This window comes from Prinia subflava, chromosome 1 (assembly GCF_021018805.1).
Source record: "Prinia subflava isolate CZ2003 ecotype Zambia chromosome 1, Cam_Psub_1.2, whole genome shotgun sequence".
Lineage (NCBI taxonomy): Eukaryota > Metazoa > Chordata > Aves > Passeriformes > Cisticolidae > Prinia > Prinia subflava.
Window position 1 is genome coordinate 114,519,045 of NC_086247.1, and position 21,512 is coordinate 114,540,556.

Consider the following 21,512-nt stretch of genomic DNA (forward strand, 5'->3'; position numbering starts at 1 on the left):
GAGCTGCCTCAGAATTGCTGTATGCAGGATACTGCCTGCTTAGCAGTAAAAACTGTGAGCCTTGAAGGGAAAGTAAAATCTACTCATAAGATACTAGGTAAAATATTGCCTCCAATGAAGTCTGTAGGAAAATCCCTGATTAGTTTAGTGAAAAGAAGATTTCATCCATGTGTATTTTTTGTTATCATGGGAACCTTCCAAGAAATAATGGAAACTAATGAAACTTGTGTGTTAGAGAATTCTCTTCTTAAAAATTCTCTTCTTAAAACTTAATGCTGAGGCTAATTCCAACTTTTGTGCTTGATCAAAAATAGAAATTAAAGGTATAGTCAGGTGTGTAGGGTGAATAGGCCTTGATCTGACATCTCTGCAAAAGGTTGAAAGACAGTGTGACATTTACATTTTTACTGTGCTCTAAATCCCAAATTGAATGAATGTATTCGGACGCTTTATAGCTGTAGCTGCAATGGCTTTTCTGGAACAGAAATATTGCTGGGACGTTGCTGGTTTTATCTTTTTAGTTTCCACTCATTAAAACCAAAATACAGGCAAGAAAAGAACTGATTATGGCAAACCAACATGTCCAGATGCTAGCAAATATTGACTTCTGAAGATCAATTTCTCCCAATCTCAGCATAAGTGCTTATCATATCAATTGCCAAGCCTTCAGTACTTAGAGATAATGAGATTCAATTATTTTCCTCACCTAAGTATGCCTTAAAATCTTAATTGATCACTGGAGGCAAGGTCCAAACCCAAACAGTGCTGGAATGGGGAATACAAAGACATCTGAGTAACCTGCTGGAAGATGGGAGGGCTAAAGGGGTTTGTGATTCTGTCTTAAGATATCATGATCATCAGAGGTCAGTGGGCCTTTATGTGTAGAGAATGCAGAATAGCAAATGTGCTTTCCACAGGTGATCCTGAACAGCTTTCTGTTCCTCAGAGACTGTTAGACCAGCCTGTGGGTGCTCTGTTTTAGAAAACTGTAAAAGGAAAGATGCATTCAGTTCTCTGTCAGTTCAGATACATTATAGAGCTGCCTTTCACCAAGTGCTTCTTCCAAGATTAAACTTCCAAGGTTGCCTGATCATGCACTGACTTATGCTTCTGGTCCTCTTTATTTTAAAAGCAAGCTTTCTTATGCAGGTTTTCTATTTTACCTCTAAATATGTGAGCTGCTATTTTTAACATGGCCATTCCAGGTTATTTCTGCTGATCACTGGCAAACTTGTCTCATTATTTGTCAATTCCAAACATTAACTCTTATATGCTACTGCTAGCAGAACATAGCAGGATAGCAGTCATTGCAGTTTTATTGTGTTTTTTTAGTTCTATGAGAGAAGATTCCCTTAGATTTGATCTTTTATTTAATTTGATAGAAGCTAGACTAGATATTTTATTTTGATTTCACTTCTTTCCCTGAGTTAATTAACAATATTCTCTTTGTTACGTCCAGTGAAGCTGATAAGAATGCCTGCACCCTGATTCAACTGAGGATATAAAAGAAGCCTCTTGGTGTCTAATTATAGCAAGTAAGAAAGGGGGCTGGGGCCAGAACTGATTTATGGACCAGTGCATCATGTACTCCACCTACTATAATTCACTGGTTTTCTAAATTGGAGCCTATGGAAGTAAAAAAATCTACAGTACTTTTCCTTATTTTCTTTTTATTCCAACAAAACATTTAGGCAGGAGATAGAAGGTTATTTTTCATTAATATGCCTTTTCTCATTTTAGGGAAAAAGGGAAGCTTCTGAAAACATAAGGGTAAGGGTAATCCTCATTAAGACATTATTAACAAGGCATATTATTAGAACTGTTAAAGCCATTGCCCTTGATTATAAATGAGTAAATTGGTTAATGAGAACAGTAGTTAATTGGGGGTATTATTACCAAACAGGGAAATCATATGGAAGTTAAATGCATCACTGCGATTCTTCTACATGATTAAACATCTATGAGAAAAGAGATTAAGGAGGAGAGTATGAGAAAGAAGCAGTCATAAAGTAGAAGTATGTTTTAAAAAGCGTGTTGCAAAAGTCTATTAAAACTGAAAAAAAAGTCAGTGGTGCATATTTACTCTGCTGAAACTCATCTGAAGCTACTTCTTGCAAGACAGAAAATCTCAAACTCCATCCATGTGCTGAAAGGTTCTGTAATCATAGGGCCGTCTGGTAGGGATAAGATTTGCCACCCTGCATTTGCCTTAAGATCCAGGCATCATATCTGTCCTTCCTCAAGCTTCTCCTTTCACATGTTTTATCCACTCTGACAACTAGGATTGTTTTCAGCAGCTCTTTGCTATAAGGGTTAGAATTTGCCTGCCTTTTGCAGTCTTAATTGTATTTCCTTTTCCAGTTAGCTCTGATGGAAATTATATGCCTTCCTGTCAATAATCTGTTGTGAGGGAAAGTAATGCACATAGGTGTTTTACCCAGGCACTTCAGGCAGGGCTACCTAGAGCTGTTTGACCAGGACCTTGACCAGATAGCTTTTGAATAGTTCCAAGGATGGAAAATCCGTAACTTCCCAGGACAAGATGGTGCAGTGCTTCATCACTCTCAGTGATGTAAAAACAGAACAAAGTGATTCCTTATGTTCTGATAGAACCTCCTCTGTTTTTGTCTGTGCCTGTCACCTCTTTTTCTGTCACTGGGCACCACTGAAAAAACCTGTCTCCCTCTTTTTATTTCATTCTCCCTTCAGATATTTGTGCACATTAATGAGATGCTCTTTGATCCCTTCCCGACCCTTCTCTAGGTTGAACAGCTTTCCAGCCCTAACCATTCTGTGACTTCTCTTAGGCAGCTGAAATTCCCCCTCGTTGGTAACCCAGTAATCATAACTGGCTTTGGAGGAGAAAAAGTTTCTGTGGGGAAGGAAATTGCCTTATTAATTCTGCCTTGAAACCACAGGTACAGAGAAGAGCATCCACAGTACCCCAGAGCCCAACTCAAGAGCAAGCAGAATCATCTTGAAAGGCTTGGAAGAAATATTAGTGCTGCCCTTGAGGATGGCCTGCTTCATCAGGTAAATCCTGTGGACAAGATGCTTTTTCAGCTTGGGGTGTACCAAGGGCCATTCTCTGTGGCTCTACAGGTATAGTCCAGCAAATAACACAAGTAAGCACTGATTCTGTATCTTTGCTGTCATCTCCAGTCACACTGTGTATTTGTAAGCTTGATCCACAAGGAAAATCAGTTCTGCCTAGGGCTGTTAAAAGCAGTATGACAGACTTTTGTCTTTGGAGTTCCTTGCAGCTCCTTAGGCACAATGAGACTTTGTGCCTTTGACTTTGCAGGGGACTGCTGGGCCAGTTTGTCAGTCAGCTGCCCTCAGCTTGTGTGCAGGGAGGGCTGAAGATGAAGGGACAGGAGAGTACAGCACTGGCAACACTCTTCTCGACTTGTACTAGTCTCCATCTAAAGCAAGAAAGATACACAATTCAAGGCCTTTCAGAGCCACATTGGCAAATGCCTTGCTGGCAGCTTGTGGAACATTTCAGGTGAATGTAAACACTAGAAGTACTAGGTGTGACTCAGAGCTGGCCACTTGAGAGCATTGCTATAATTACTAATTGTCTGTGGGGTGAACAGCCTGGGGCACAGGCTGTCATTTACAGTGGCATGTGCAATGGACTGCTTAGTTTTCAGATGAAATTGTAACACAAACACAGATGGAGTGATAATGCCCCACCCACTCTAATTCTTCTTGAAATTCTTAATTAAGTAGCTTCTCTTCCAGCTTTCCCCTTTATGAAAAAAAACAAAAAAATTGTTCTCTGGAGTGTTCTCTAAGTGGCACCTGAGAAATGGATAGGTTTTTCCTGTACATTGGCAAACTTTACACTCAACTTGTGAAGGACTTTTTCTTCAACTATGAAGGAGTTTTTCTTCAAATTGAGACCTGCTTTGGAAACCTGAAAGTGTGGAGGCATGGCAGGAGTGTGTGAAGAGGGAAGGGTATTAGATCCATACTGAACAGTGTTTTCCATTCAGCTGAAGAAAGTAAATCCACAGCATGCTGCCAATTTCCTGTCATTTGTTTGATTGTGGTGGCATCCTGTGGAGCACCAAGCTGAGCATCCCGTAGATGTCCTGCATAAAAAATGTGTGGGAAGTTGATGATACCTGTCTTATAACAAAACAACACATAAAGGCTGTGCATCACTGAAATATTTTTCTATCTCTTCATTTTTTAGTGTTACCCTGAAGAGGAGTTTGAGTTTGTCATCCTAAAGCTGCAAAACAATTTGGTTCTTATGTGAGATAGTAAAAACATCCTGCCAAAACCACAATGTGGTGGAAAAATTAAACATCAGATCATAGCTCTGTGAAAAGAGTTATATGGATTATCCACAGATGAACTCCTAGGAATACTGTTTAGCTGGGGTTCCTCTTCTCCTCTCCGATCTTATCTCTCAGAGATTGTTCAGGTGATGTTTCCTTTCATATCTCACTTTAGAAAAGCAGTCAATCAGTATTTGGTCTTCCATTTTCCCACATTGCCATGAGTTAGTGGAATGTTCATTGTCTTACTTGATGTAGGAACACAAATCCTAAACCTGCTGCTCTCCTCCTAATCTCTCAGGGTCATCACAAGAGCTGCTCATGGTTATCCTCTGCTGAGCCAAAGGCCCAGGAGGGTTACTGCATTTCCTTCTAATCCTTCATAACCATTTCCTATTAAGCTCAAACAGCTCTCAGCTTTCCAACAGTTTTTTAACCTTTTGTTCCTTAGTTGCTTTTACTGTGTCTAGGTTATTTTAAGGAGAGAGAATGACTTTATCTTTAGGCCTCTACTAAATAGAGGTCTTTTACTTCAGGCCTCTATTCTCCTGAGGGAAGGTTAATATACTAACATAAATCAAAGACCTGACCATTTTGGCCAGGCACATCCATGACCTTTTCCCACGGCAGTGTTTAAATGCCCCACAACTACCTGTGAATTTATTCTTACTGTGCTACAGTGAACATCCTAAGTCATTGTTGCTAAATTCCCCCCACCCCTACAAAAACATCATGTCTCAGGTTTCCCAGATCATGTCCCTTAAGTTTACAATCAAACAGAGAAGTTGTCTCAAGTCTGGGTCACCAGTCAATACTTCAATGACACCTTCTTTCCAGTTGTCCCAGGGGTTTGTCTGGTGGGGATCTGCTTTTTCCCAAATGGGGTATGCACACTGAAAGGCTTGGCATGACCCTTCTATGCTGAGTCCCTTCTGAAACATGGAGTGAGATACAAACTTAAGGCTTTTTCTGGATGGTTTGGGCATCTTCAAACAACCACTACCCAAGCTGTGCAGATGGGGAAACCCATCCCAGATTTCCTCAGATGTGAAATAGGAGTTTGACTCCAGAGCTTCTAGAAATAGACAGCATATTAGCCAGAGAAGAAATATTCTGCATAAAATTCACTCTCAATCCAGCTACATCAGAAACAAGACAGACAAAATCAAACTTCTTCCCAAGGTAAATTACAAATATTAGCTACAAGCTAGCTACAGGCTCACATAATTGAAGTGAATATGCTAATTGTAACAAACCTGGACTCCAGCCAGGATATAAATTCATGTTGCAACATGAGTAGATATCTCCCAGCATTAATGAGTACAGAGTGATCTATTTCCTTAGAGCCCCTGTTGATATCTTATCTGTGTCACCATGAGATGCTGCTCTCACACTCAGGGGTGCTAAAATGTGCTCTTGTAATGATGGCTTGTTATGAACGGGAGCTGCCAGTGCATTGCAAGAGGAAATTACCCCTCTGTCCTTTGACTTCTTTCAGAACCATTTCTTTGTTTTCCTGGAAAGGTGGCAGTGGGCCACACTTTGAATTGGTGAGTGAATACAGACCATGAGCCACTGGTATGCAGGTATAGAGCCATGAAGGTGTCCCAAGGCCTGCATAAGGTTAATCTGTGAAGAAAGACCAAGAAATCAAAAGGACTCTGAAATAGACAGGGAAAATCTGGTATCATCTTCACTAAGCTAGCCAGCATGGCAATCCCTTGTTGGAGGTAGAATCTCATGGGGCATAATCAATGAATAATGTTTTATGACATCTCAATCTGTCCCAAAGTCTCCACTCCTTCCTGATGAATGGTGATCTATCTGTAGTTAATCACTTCTCAAATAGCAATTCAACATCCTAGAGCTCTGACCCTTTGGCAAGTAAACCTCAGTAGTATAGATCACTGCTTGGCACAGCCTCAGTGCCAAAGCTCCCAAGGCACATTCAAGCAGTGCTTCACTCTCAGCAAGGAACTCCAGACAAAGTCAGGATATGGGTTCCTGACTACATGAAGACTCAACTTTGCTTGACTGGGCTCTTCTGATAACTTTAACTACCTTAACACATTTCCTCTCCTTGACCTATATTTGCTGATGTCACTTCTCTCAACTGAAGTAGAAGTGCTAAGATGTAGAGTGTTTTCAAACTGCACAGGTACTTTTGTGTGTATATAAATTGCTTTTCCAGGTGCCTCTGCAGGTGGATTAAACTTGGCAGTGCTACAAATAACACAGTCTCTACTGGAGAATCTGTGTTCACAGAGAAGGAGAGTGGATGACAAGACCTATAAGAAGCAGAGAGCAGCTCTGAGGCAGGTATGTGTGTACAGAACACGCCTTGGTGTTCTGTGTACCCTGATACCCTAAAAAAATGGCGTATGGGGCTAAGATATCAGTGGTGCTTTTCCACTGGAATTGCTGCCATGCTCTGCCCTCGTGTCACTGAACCATCCTGCCTGGCAGCTGCAGAAGCCCTTCCCTCAAGGGAAGCAACAAGGGAATTATGGCAATTCCATTGCAAATGAACCTGTGAGTTCACAGATTTGGTCTGAAAGTTGTTAATGTTTTTGGCTACAAGGTCATAATTCCATAATAATAAAATCGTTGATTTTTGATAAATTAATATACATAATAATTAATTATTTATATTTTAAATGTGTAGCATATGTATAAATATATAAAATATTTCATATCTTTATATGAAAAATATAGAATAAAATGTAATAATTTTTTAGTTCATTTAATTTTGGATTATACATGAGGTACTGGAGATTTGGCTCTATAAGCCAAAGTCATTCCTTATTGTATCTCTTGCCTTAAGATGGTAAACCTTTCCCATTCAACACAAGAAGCATTGTAAACACTGCTCTGTTCCAAATCATGGTCAATTATAAAATTACAGAAGGCAGTATTTTTCAACAAAATATCCATGACTCGAATGAAACTATGTATATATATAGATAGATAAAGATATATAGATATATATTTAAAGTCTTCAAGTTACAGAAAGCACTAAAGTAAAAAAAAATGAAAAAAATGGCCCCTCCTCTGAAGTGTGTTAGAGGAATGCCTAAGCACAGTACATACCCCTGTATTCTGCTCAGAAACTGGTGGAATAAACGATGGGGTTTTTGGAGTACCAGCAAGTACTGTGTCAGTGTATTAGAATTCCATGCAAGTGGAAATATGGAACACACATCCCTTCTAGATTAGTTTATGTGATTTTGTTTCCCATTTCAGGCTCGCATTCAGTTTCCTTCGTTGATTAAGTAATTATCAGTATGTATAAAGGAAAATCAAAAGATAATGCTAGTGCTCTCTCATGACTGTTTTGTTTGGAAGTTAGTTAGTTAGTTAGTTAGTTAGTTAGTTAGTTAGTTAGTTAGTTAGTTAGTTAGTTAGTTAGTTAGTTTAACCCAGGGTGAAATGGTGAAGTAGCTGTATATCTGAGAAGGACATCCATTCCTAATGATTTCTCTGAAATGGATTGCTGAAATACATGTATCCAGATAATTCCCTGGTGGCACCACCCTCAGCTAAAATCACCCATTTAGAGATACAAAATTGTTCTAAATTTACTCCTACAGTAAGCAGCAATACTGCTTAGCATGTGGTTTGTCCACAGGAGCTCTGTAACATTTCCCATTAGCAACTGTCTGCTCACTCCAGCAGAGCAGCTATTTGATGCTGAGGCTGCTATGACAGCTACTTGAACATATAAATAGAATCATGCTTCACAAATGTGACAGTATCACATGGCTGAATGCATGGAAGTGCTGAAGTGGGAAAAATTTCTCTTACCCCATAATTATGTGTGTTAGTATTACATTTAGTGAAGTGATAGGTCTGGTTAGACCCAAGAATGAAGCATTTTTGACAAGCTTGGGTTTAAACTGGAGCTGTGATAAAATGATTAAATTCAGATTTGATGTAGATGGATACCAGCACTCTATCTGTGCACATAGGTAATACATTTTGTCCTTAGCTCCATGGCTGATCCATTAAGTCTCCCAGTCATCTCTGAGTAGATGTGGCAAGGGAGTGGCTTGAGACAATAAGGCCGTAGATTGATCTCTGTGCTGTTTCACGGCACAGCAATGGACTAGCAACTGTCAAGATGGCAATTTCAGAGAATTGCCTGTTGTGCCAAGTCAAGTTAGGCACTATTTGTGTGCTTCAATGTGTTGGTGAAGTCCGTCCTGGGTGGAAGAATCCTGGGCTGTCCCAATGATACTGTTAGTTCCAGTGAAAGATGAGGCAACTGGACAAATGCCACATAGATAAATTTAAATAGTCTGCAAAATGCAGGTGCAGAAATGTCTTTGGAAATGTTCTAGATATAACTAGTCAGCAAGACTTAACTACCTAACCAGCCTGAAGTAGTTAAGGGCAGGATCAGGGACAGCAGGAGGTTGGATTTGATGACCTTCATCAGTCCCTTCTAATCTAAATCATTCTCTAGTTCTGTGGTTATAGGTAGGACACTCTGTACATAGTAGGAAAGCTAGAAGAAGTCCTGTGCATAGTTTTAAGATAGTAAATAGAAATGGACCATTGATGCACTGTGGCTGTCATGTAGGACCACAGACCAGCTGGACTGTAAGAAGCCATCAGAACAAATTGTGGTATCCCATCTTGATCTCGTAGAAGCTTCTTTTGCAAGAATGCTTGTGATGTAGACTCCCATCCAGACAGCAACTGACCATCCTGTTTGAGAGATTGATTTTCCACATGACCAATAATGTTTATGCAAAATATCTCAGTGAGTAGATGGCACATTTCTCAGAAACCTTTCAAGGTTCTCATTGTGTGATTAGCAATAAAAGAGTTGGGCAAGATTTGATCAGTTCCAAGTGGTTTTCTTGAGGGTTATCTTCTTTCTCACCAATAAGGCATGTTTAATGTAATCTTTGCAAAGAGCAACACTGGTGGATTTTCTTTGAGATACTGAAGAAAAAAAATGTCTGACAAAAAAAAACCAAACCCAAAACAAAACAAAACAAAACAAAAAAAAAAAACAAAAAAACAAAAAAAAAAACACAAAAAAACACAAACAAACAAACAAAAAACAAACAAAAAAACCCCAAAAAACAAACAAACAAACAAAAAAAAACACAACAAAAACCTCAACGAAAACTCAGTGGTAAATTTTGTGAATTTGTGACACTTGTTGTATAGTAATAGAAATGATTAGAATAGAAACTTGTGTAGCACGTCCTGTTTTCCTCCCTTCAAAGCAATTATTCAGATTACATAAATACTTACAAAAATATTTTCCCTTTCTGTTTTACTTCTTCTTGTCTTCTCCAGCCCAGATACCACAATAAGCTATAGCATCTCTGTGCCATGATGAAGATTGCAATTAGTATTTCTGTGTGCAAGAAGATACATTTCAAGAGACCAGCAGCAGAATTTATTTTCTATCATGCACACAGACACATAGATGACAATGAAATATTTCAAGATGTTCCAAATATTTGCTCCTAAAAAAGACCGATGCCACATTCCTGCAATATAATATCATATTCTGTAGGTGTTGCGGACAGATTATGCCAATCAAACACTGGAGGCAAGAATATTTTTATGTCATTCCTGCAAAGTCTATCTCATCCTAGAGATAATAGCAAGAACACTTTTTCTTGAAATCCTAATAAATATAACATTTTCTAGATAGAGCTTGACTTCATGCTGTCTTGAAAAAGGGATTGGCTTTGATTTTTTGAAATGCTATGCATGGCATAAACAGCGCAAAATATCATTTTCCATTTGTAAGATATTACTATTAACCCTTGGAAACTTTGATTTCTACTTAATCTTCTGCTTCATGCCTTCACTGATAGTGAAAATCATTATCAAATGCCATTTTGATGTGTTGCCTCGTGGAATGAATTACTGAAGTCAACTGAACAGCAACAAACAGAATGAAGGCTGGTGTGCTTGCAGACCTGTATAACTTCACTGATGCCAGTGCTATTAAATTTATCTATGTTCAACTTGAATTGAACCCAGATCTTTATTTAGCTTGCTAGCAGGCGATTTACATTCTCAGAGTCTGTTCAGTGCCAGCTGAAGTCAATGACAGCCTTCACTGACTTCAAGGGGTTTTAGATGAAGCTCCAGTTCTTGGATGTGATGACAATAAGGTAAAACATTAATGCTTTATTTTTTGGTAAAAATGATGTGTGCAACACAGTAGAGCAGATTCCTATGTAGCCAATGACTCTTTCACTGGATGGAGCTTTTTTTTTCTATGAAGCTGGAACAGTCATATGTGGTAGTCAGGAGAGGTACAGGGGGAATTGTTCCTTTTGACCAGGTTTTATGATTACTTTTCCCGTTTTAATAGGATTTGTTTCTTTACCTGGTTCTGAAATTTTAAAACTCTAATTTTAATTGACTGAGATGTACATTCACTAGCAATTTGACTGAGTTTTGGACCTTTCTGATAATAAGTAAAACAGAGTATATTGACAAGACCTGCAACACTCCTTGTTAATTGCAAGCTGTTTTCCCTGACTTACAGTGCACAACAGTCAATTGGTTGTACCAACTCTATAGGCCCTGAACTTCTCATTCTACCACTTAAACCCCCCTGGAACACAACATCAGTGATTCCCTGGCTTCCAGCCAGCAGGTTCCTGCCCTGATACACAACCTTCTGTTGCTGATGGTCTTATTTATGGGGTGTGGCAATAGCAACCCTGCCTCTTCAGAAAACACTCATGGCATTAAAAAAAAAATAAAAATAATGTGCTGTATATGATTTATCTGCAGCATTATTTCTTCCTCGGTAGTCATTTTGCTATGGCTTCGTGTTTCCTTTTTCCAGGTCCTAATCAATGCACCAAATCTGTAATCACCAAAAAGCAGGTCTGCATGTATGGATTTGTGTGATTACCCTAACCCAAGATCACATTCATTAACAAGTACTTGCTGAACAAGAGATTAATAACTGTTCCATATTTCTATGGAATCCTTTGACAAATATTTCAGTTTGTCAGGTATGATACACAACAAACCATTTCCTTTGGTTTTTGTTCTGAATCTGGCTCCCACCAGCTCCATTTGGAGATCTGCAGTTCTTGTGGTAGACAACACTGCTCACAGTTACTTTCTAATTACCATTGTCATACCAATCATAATTTTTCTGGATAATTTTCCCCAACTCAGAAGTCATAGCCTGCTCAATTGCTTCTTTCATAGAAGGTGTTTTCCATTTCAGATTATCCTTCAAGATTTTCTTGGCACCTTTTCTAATTCTAATATAAATTTTCTGGCACAGGTAGATGTAAACTGCATATTTTTCCAATTGTAAGCAAGCCATGGATCCATGCAGTGTTACAATAACATTGGCTATTGCACTCTATTTTTCTTACTAATGCCTGCGATTTTAACTTTTATTTATCCCTGACTGCTACACTGATGTATTCATGGAACAGTCTCACTTCTGAATATCAGCACTGGGCTCAGAGCCCATCATTCAAGGATGTGACATTAGAAGTCCTTTTGTCCAGGGCTCATCCCTGTATGTTTATCTGTACTTAAAGCCGTGATCTATACAGTCACTGTAAGTTGTGCAGTTCTTCACAGACATTTATCAATATTGTAATCAGAACAGGTTCCTGCACACATTCCTCTGGTTTCTGCCCACCATCACATTTATTTACTCCTCTTCTCTTATTTTTTAATGTTTATTAGAAATGGTCAGGAAATTAAATGTGAGGAAATCTACTGAAGTTGCTTTAGAAGGACAGATACACCACACCAGCCAGTTCACTCTATTCTACTCCTTCCTGACTTCTACAAATAACTCCATTGAGCCTGCAAGGTAAGGCATAGCCTTAAAGAAAAACATGTGGACTCTTCCCTAATTGCTCATACTTATCCAGGTAACTGTTCTTTCTGATACTAGTATGCTATTGAAGCCAAGGACAGGCATCAGGATTCCACATCTGGACTTCCATGGTTCTCCCTGAAACTGTTTTTGGTTCAATTAGTGGCATATCTGATGTCTTCAGGTGTGTGAGCCAGGTTTAAGAACATTATCCACCACTTTCAGTAATCAAACTGTTTCATTGGTGAGCTCCTTCAGAGCTATTGGCTGACCACCATCTTCATCCTGTCAATTTGCTACTTTTGTCCATTTTCTCAAGGACAAAACTAACCTCATCCATTTTACAGTCAATTCAGTATCACACAGATTTTGTAATGAGGTTTCTCACAAAAAAGAGTCCAAGTAGGGGAATTGTTCCTTTTTTTCTGGCTTGTGTATTGATGCTAAGGTGCTGTTTAGCTTCTTGGCTATTGCTTCACAGAAGCTGAGCATTCTTGTCCTGATGTCCTGATCATTCACAGACCCAAAACTCTCAAGTGAGCCTGCTTCCCTGACATGCTTTAGGTTATACTATTGTACTTTTGCCAAGAACTAGGCTAGCAAAGGGATAGGACTTAGATTTCCATGAAAAGTAATGGATAATAAACAACATCAAAAAATATTCTGTGGTGTTGTGGCAATTCCTAAAATTGTGCTTCCTAAAAATGGAGCCACTCATGATCAAAGACCATTCATACTTTCTGTCTCCTGCTCATTTTGGTTTTGTTCCTCTCTTTGTCCAGCTGGATATTAATGAAATATTTACCACCTAGTTTTCCTGCCAAAGTTAAGATGACTCTGTGTGACTGTGTGCCTTGTCAAGCAGGTACTGTCCAGGGAGTAAAAAGAGATATATTAGCTAATCTTACACTGGGGGAAATCTTGAGTCCAGATCCAGGGCCAGCTGCCCAATTCAAGTATTTTTCATCATAAATTGCCAAGACCAAATCATACCAGAGTGCATTTATGGAACTGTGATAGACTGCTAATGTGATATACTCTTTCAAAGACCATGAAAATGTTGCCTACTTTCTTCTGTGATTTTTCATGTGTAGGATTCAAATGTTTATTTACCAATTGCGAAAAACCTAATGTTCCTTTAAAATGCAAACAACATTAGAAAAACTCTGGAAGAAACTCAGCCTATTCCTGTTGCACTAGGATTCTTTTACTCTAAGTAGATTATCATAAAGTGATACTGGCAATTGCCAAGGCAATTGCACAGGCTACGACTCTCTCCATCAGCTGAGCAGACATAATTAGATTGAAAACCTGGGTGCATTAGTCTAATCTAATACTATACAGAAATGTACAATCAGTTATACATTGTATCATCTCAGCACAGTGTCAAATCAATATCTGTTTTCAGCAGAAAAAATGTGCAGGTTGTGCTGGAGATATGACTAATGGGAATGCTCTTTGGAGTGTTTGGCGTGCAGTTTGCACTGTAAGGAATGATGGCAATTGGTTTCATCTGGAGTAATTACAGCTCAGTGGCCACCAGTTAGGCAATTACTCAAAGGAAATCCTCTTGAGGGAAGAGTATCTCAGCTTTGAGAAGAAAACATAACCAATATAAATTCCTTACATGTGGTAGAAAAAAAAAATCTATTCTTCAAAAAGATATAAAAAGCAATGTAAACAGAAGAATGAGTATTTCACCAAGCTCCACAGAATTTCATGTTTTCTGTGTGAAAAAAATTCTTAAGTCTCACAGTGTCATGTTTGGTCTCTGTGATACCATGAAAAGATAAAGAGAGGGGAAAGGCAGTTTTGACAATCTGCTTGGTCATCTGCATTTCTAATGCTCCACGTCTGCATTGGGTAAGGTATTCATACAATGACTGTGATTTATGATATACACTTTATGGAGCACTGTGGGAATGTTGTGTCTTGAATGCCTCTGACCCCCAAGAAGGCCATTTTAAGCAGAAAAAACATACTATTTCAAGAACATGCCTAGACTTTGAATTCAGGACATTCCCAGGGTGATGATAGAGGTGTTTTGCATGTGATACTTCAGAGTGGGACTCGAGAAAGCGAGGTGTAGTAGGGGAAGGATGTTAATAATTAGAGCTATGATTGAGAAAGAGTTCTCTATTATCAACCCCCCCCTTGTTATGGAGTAAGGAGACAAGAAGGATGATGAAAGGGAACTCCTGAAAAAAAGAGAGAAATGTAGTGGCAGGTGGTGTTCCCAAGACACTTTCTTGGATTAAAAGTCCACCTCCCATTTTGGTCTTCTACAGGCATAAGCAGAAGCCTTAATGCCAGTCCATCAAAGTTCTGCAGAAGTACACTAAGGAATTAACTGTTCAATAAAGCCCTGTTTGCATTGTAGGATTCAGCCTGCAGAAATCTGTTTTTTTAAACAAAACCTATTGACAAAGCTTACAAAGCAAAGACATTACTTTGGTTTTTTTTTAGTTTTCCCAAGACCACCTTGAAGAAAATCACAAATATAGCACTGCATAATTAACTTCTGCTGTTTCCTCTACTTGTAACCCAGGTGAGGATCAATTTAAAAAAAAAAGAAAAAAGCTATCTTTTGTGAAGTGCTTTTAATAGCTATGGAAAATGAAATACTTGACACAAAGAGACATAAGGGTATTTTATTTCTGAATATTACTACCTATCTACTGTGTGCATAACAGAGCTCTGGAACACAGACTTTTCAGACAGGTCTTGGAAGTTTCCAGATGTTATTACAGCAGGGTTTATTGTAAACCTCACCCCCTCCTCTGGAGATGGCAGAGGACTCTGACATGAGGGTGCTTCTGAACTACTGAGTCAAACCTGCCTTTGGTGAAGCTTAATTTCTCCCTAGAAAGCTCTGAAGTATTATCTCCATCCAAAAAAATAATTTTACATTTGTGTAGAACTTTTTAAACTGCAGAATCCTTTATTTCTTTCTTTATTTTATATTAAGATAATTTTAACCCTCAGAACAAAGTATATGTATTTTCAGTAGAGTTGAAATCTGCATTGAAGAATTATTGCTAAGATTAGCGTGTGTATTCAAGCTCAGAGAAAAAAGAGCATTTTGTCACATACGTTTGTTATACCTAAATCATGCTTGTTATATATAGAATATAGTACCTAATATCTGTCTCAGTACAGACCAGGCAGATTAAATCTAACTACCATAGCATTTTTCATTGGCTGTACCACATTCTTAATAGAGATCATAATTTTGGCACTGATGGCAGTAGTAATTTCTTCAGTAAATCACAATACATTTCCTAAGTGGAGAGAGCTTTGCAGTTTCTGAAATAAATGGAAAAATAAGTTTGCAGGATCCGTAAAGGCAGCAATAATTGTTTCAAGGCTTATTGTAGTTATTGCAAAGATCTTCATTTGTCCAGTACAGCCAATCAGAAGTAAAACAGCATAGGAGTGCAATCCATAACAAACAGAAATGCAGTGCAGTTTAAAAGAACAACTTTTTTATTGCTAAAAAACAGGAGAGCACAGAAAGTGAAGTGACTGCTTCAGAAGCAGTGAAGTACAGAACGTCAGGTCACGTCATCATGACAGAGGTGTGAATAATTTCTTCCTAGATCTGCTTAGAATTAGGCTGTAATTGGTAATTGCAAAAGGGTTTTTAAATTTTTTTTCTAATTAAAAAGGCCACTGATATCCCAATACACAGAGATATTAAAATGTTCCAATAGCTGTTCCCAGCTGTATGTGTAGGTACACAGTACCTTAATTGTTCTCCACTTTGTTGCTTACTTTGAAGGCAGTATGGAATCACACCAAAGATATTAGAAAATATAAAAAATATTTAGCCATGAAGCAGTGCATATGAATATAGCATGAAAATTAATATTACTCTAAATAATCTCTTAGTTCATATGCTGCATAATACAAAAAGGGAAGCTGTATATGGCTCATTATACAGCCTTGAATGTATATTATGAAAACTTAATTTATATCTTACATTTTTCCAAATGCACTATTGAATTACTTGGTAGTTTTCATTTTGTCATCCTTGAGTGCACAGAAATATGGAGGAATTTCTCTGCCAAGTGGTTATGCCCAAACCCCTGAAAATTAAGAGACTGAAAATCTTGATCTTATATTAGATGTTTTCATATTTCATGTATGGAAATCTGTATTTTGGAATAAACTAACATTTTGCCCTCCCCCCAAAGTTGTTTCATATCTCTGAAGTTTATCTTTTGCAATCCAATCATAAATGCAGGACTAGGAAGGATATTTTTCTTTTGTGAACAAACTTGGGCATTTTACAAAAAAAAAAGATGCTGACTATCAATTCTTTTAAGCAGCACTTCAAATAAGTTAATTTCAGTTGTACACAAACAGATTTTAATGAACTGAAGAAAATATAGATATTTTCAATTTTAAAATTGAATTTTATGACAATGGAATTATTTAGATTAGGGTATCAAAAGTATATTGGAGGAAAATTAGATGGTACGAAACAGTGTTTTTATAAGTGTTCCTTGTTGGATTTTGGGTGGTTTTTTGTTTTGTTTTGGTTGTTTGTTTTTGTTTGTTGTTGGGTTGGTGGTGGTTTTTGTTGTTGTTGTTGTTTTCCCAGGTGGTTGTCCCTGTGGCTAGGACTAACTTTGTAAAATTTTAAACTATCATTGAAATCTAAGAACTAGCAATTCAGGATGACAGTGTAATATCCTTCAAAGAGCCCAGGCAGCATTTAAGAGAGATTTCAAATGTAAAGTGCTACTCAGGATGACTTTGTGTCGTCTTTGCCTATACACTCTTGTTTTAAACATTATAATCAGGAATGAAACCATTTGCCTTACTAGAATAAACCCATAGTAAATTTAAGGTGTTCTGATGGTAAAACTGACTCATGTATAGATGGTAAACCCAACCATCTTGTGTAGATAACTGACTCGCTTCTAAAATATCTTTTTACCATTATTTTAAAGGCACTCCCACCAGTGCCCACATTCTCACTTTCAGCTCTCTTCCCTTCCAATTTGCTTGATGTATCTGTGGGCAGTGGCCTGCCCTTAAGCAGGATCAATGAAATTAAGCTGGTTGAAAAAAACCTGCAAGCATGTTCTCTGGGGGAATGACAGTCTTGTCCTCCAGAGCTAGACCTGCCTGCAGGCACCTGGCAAGGCTGATTTGAGAGACAAGATTCTGCACTGACCAGTGTCCCTGGAGCTCCACTGATGGAGAAACAGCTGGCATCCTCAGCACCCTCAGCTTTGCTCAGCCCATGCAGACTTCTACACCTTTGACTTTGACAGGTAGATGAGAATGCCTCTGAAGCTGTCTCTGCTGCTGGCTTTTACAGGGAAACCTAAAGGGATGATGATGGTGCTTTCATGTTTCCACCTAGTTGCTAGCTCTGAAATGCTGCTATGCCAAAAGTGCGCAACTGTGCTTTAGACAACATATTTTTTAGGCTAAGCCATCACAGTGAGCATGTCACTCAGTGTAAGTACTGAAAATGCCCTGAACCATTTAAAATTTTCTGCTGACTGCTGTTACCAGCAGTCCAGACTTCTCTTTGATAGTAGCTGAAATTATGAGCACTTTTTCATCATGTAATGTCAATCTCTGCTGGTTAATACTTGATTTAACTACTGGTACATTGTTCCAGGTAGCAGCAGGCTGTGACAGGTCAGTGAAACTATAAAAGCAGTCAAGAAGGATAGTTAGCCAGGGAGTAAGTAGCCGATTTTATATTGGTAACAAACATGTTTAATTAAATTAATAAAAGAGGATAGAAGTCATCTAACTTGTTTCTCTCTGAGGAGGAACAGTATAAAGGCAGATCATGCCTTTGGTGCTGGGCACTATAGAATGAATCTGTAAGAAAAGTAACTCCTTGGTCACAGAATACTCACATACTTGGGAGAAAATAATGTGAGTGATTCTAGTAAGCAAGGGTACAGAAAAAACATTAAGCTAAAGGACAGAAAATTCAAGCTAAAAGTAAGACACAGGTTGTTCTGGTAGGAGTGATTGAAACAAACTATCTGGTGAAGTGATAGATTCTCCATCTTTCAATGACTTCCAGAACAGGCATGTTCTCTGAAGATGTGTCTTATTTTGGCAATGACAAGTTACTCAGAGGACAATTTGAAGAGCAGTCTGATGAGCTAAAGATCCCCTCTGGCCTCAAACTCTCCAAACATGGTACACTGCCACAGAACTTACAGGCAAGGCACAAAATAAAAAGATGCTACAGCTTTCTTTTGCCAGCTACAGGAGAGAAGAGGAACAATAAAGGTCCCAGTGCAAATGGAAGCCTGAGAGAAGTAAAACTCCTGTGTAGGTATGTCTGAAACAAAAAAAGGCTGTGGGATGTAAAATAGGTTATAGTCCCAGGGTGCAAAGAGGATGTATGATCTTCTCTGTGATGCTTTACACATGAGATGTCGCATTAGCTTAAGTATACATTAATTCAGATGCAATATGCATAAACCAGAGCAAATCCACAAAGCTGCAACATGGAAACAGCTGGTGTACTCTTTAATTACAATGAACCTCTTCCATATGGGATGCTGGGGATGTGGGATGAAAACCAAAAACAATGCTGTAAAATGTTGTACTGGTATTTCTGCACCTGTAATCCTGAAGGCACACGTGGCAGGTGCCTGTCTGCATGTCCCCATTTTACTGGCCTATTCCCTAATTTTTTCAAAGTGTAAGTCCCTGATAATCACACTACATGTTCATGTGGTGTGTAGGAAAAGGCTTGGTGCTTTTACCATTGGGAACTAAACATGCATCATTTCAAGGTCTTGACTCATGACCTAACCACACTGCAGGGTTGCTCACATCACCTTCATCTAGAGGAAAATACTGATCTCCAGCCTTGCCCCTGCACCTACATAGCTCCCCTGTTTGTTTTGAGAAGATATGTGGGAAGTTTCTGGCATGTGCTGGATTTTTATTCTTCCACAGAGAAACAAAGGTGGAACAGCAAATAGATAGTTCTGGCTGATTTTCTCCTTGAAACAGGAAAATGTAGACGGCAGATAGCTGCACCTCTAAACAATTTTTTGCAAATGTCTTACAGGATGTCTGGGGGAAAGTGAGGAGGCCCAGAGGAAGTCTCGAGGGGGCAATTCACAGATCACCCAAATCACCAAGGTTTTAGTCCAGCAGTAATATTTGTTTCCAGTGTCATTCCCCACCCCTCTTCTTTTTTAATATAGTGTTTGTAACATGTTATTTTGCTTGTGCTAAAATCATGTGTCCTTAATCCTTTTTTTTTTAAATTTCTAAACAAGAGTATTATCTTGCAAAGGCTCAAGTCTGTCATTTCCTTGGCACTGCCATTACATTGATGGTATCAGTTGAAGAGAACAAGCTACTCTGAGCTATTACAAATTCATCATTAGCACAGAATCCTATTGATTCACACTCCACATCTTTTTTCTAAGGCTGAGCTACATGGACAACCTATAATATAATCACTGAGCATCAAGTTTAAATTGGAAGTGCTATAGCTTGTTTTCAGTTGTCTCAAAGTAGAATGAACAGTAGGAAATATTCATAAATATTCAGTATGTTTGAGTGCTATTTTTTTTTTCTTTTTCTTCGTGGTAGATAGGCATTTTCAGATTGGTGCTTTTCAAGTGGGAGTTAAACAGTTGTTTTTGGTTTTTTCTCTGCTAGACATTCAAGAAGCAAGACTTCTTGCTATGATGTTTTATTCTATTCTGTCCTTAAGAACCAGCCTTGATTACCTGCAGGTAGCCCAGAAGGAGTTATTTAGCTATTAGTTAGGTATTTTCCTCCTGTTTCCATCTCTTTTCCTTTACTTTGGTATCAAAGGTCTGCTCGGTGTTAAGTATGTCTATTCTTTTTGTTTAGCTTTATTATGATGAAATGTGACTCAGTGGCTCAGTATGCTCTATTGCTTCTTGAATTAGGCAGGTTGTGAGTGGATTGTTCTTTGAATGCTGCCTGCAGATTCATGAGTACATCCTTCCCTGGGGATGTACACAATCTTCTTCTTTCCCATCAAGGGGAGTGTAATTACAACAGAGAGTGGTGTGACAGATGTGGGTATTATAAACAGGCTATCAGTGCTTTCTGAATGACTCAGGAATTAGTTTTCCCTCCTAAAAAACACCGATGGAATGTTCTCTGTATCTCAGTATTGTAAATTAGAATCTTGGTATCAGTTCTCATTCATTCCAACCCTGTATTTTAGCTAAGTATCAATAACTGTACATTGCAATGTGTATGATCCCTCCTCCCTTCCTCCGTCTGCTCATTTGTTTCTCCCTCTCTTCCCCTGATTTAGTTAAACTGGGAGCCTTTAATAATTTTCAAATGGAAATCTGTCTAGATTTGCTCTTACCACGTATGTCATCCAATCTTTCCTTTACTGCCTCTTTATGCATTTCTGGTTGCTGTTTTATTTTTCTATTAATAGAGAACTGTCTTGAACTTTTGCACTTTTTCCTTTGTGTGTCAATGTAGCTGTTCAAATCACACAGCTCATGGCTCCCTTCCCCTCAGAGTCCACTTTTTTATTATTACAAATGTGTAGTGCAATTGGAGAAGCAATCTGCCTTGAAGTACGTTTTACACTTACATGAACATGCAGACTGAAGACATTTTATTCCTAGAGGTGCCACTTGTAATTCATTTCATGCTAAATAAAATGAAGGGCTGCCCATTTTACCTCTGACTTGGAAACTGAAAAACACAAGAAAGATCCAAAATGAAACAAAATCTCCATTGATGTTTAAATACTTTCTTTTTAAAGGAAGAAAAAAACAGAAGTATACATTTGTTTTGCCTCCAAATGCAAATGGAGCTAGAGAAACCTAATGTCCATGTACATTAAAGTTATTCTGACAAATCTAGTCCTGTTTTTTATCTTAGTCCCACTGAGATTTGTGCCACTATACTATGAAAAGTATTCATTAATAATCTTGCATATAAGGGCAACTCTCCTAATGCTTTGGAATTCTCTCTTATTTTATTTTCTCACTCAGAAATTCAAAGTCTGCTATCTGGGCAAGTGTCCTAGTATACTTGGTTGTTGAGCAAAGGGAATGCTGTTTTCTGTTGCTACCCTGCAGTATGAGAAAGATGTGTTCCTGCCAGCACCTGAATGCACAGTGCCAGAGCCTGAGCCCTCCATGAGACCTTGGAGGTTAAAAACCACCTTCACAGGTAAGTGGTGATCCAGTCAAGGGAAAGACAGAAATTGAGTCTCTCTCCACTACTCTGCTTTCAGTGTCTCCTGTCTCCAGTTTTGGACTCACAGTTCTCAGCCACAGCCCCAGCACTCAGAGGGTTTGACAGACAAACTTTTACCCCTGGCTGGAAGGCATTACCTCTCTAACAGAGCTAACACAGTTACCACAGTTCTT

The 21,512-nt window shown here is 38.5% G+C and overlaps 1 long non-coding RNA gene across 1 annotated transcript in view; it reads left to right on the forward strand.

Annotated features, from left to right (window-relative positions):
- Window positions 1-2,890: 2,890 nt before the first annotated feature.
- Window positions 2,891-21,512, forward strand: part of LOC134556510 (uncharacterized) — a 47,332-nt gene continuing 28,710 nt past the window's right edge. The window contains exons 1-3 of the long non-coding RNA XR_010081808.1: window positions 2,891-3,033; window positions 4,205-6,611; window positions 21,132-21,312. This is a non-coding gene — a long non-coding RNA (uncharacterized LOC134556510). The remainder of the gene's footprint in view (window positions 3,034-4,204; window positions 6,612-21,131; window positions 21,313-21,512) is intronic.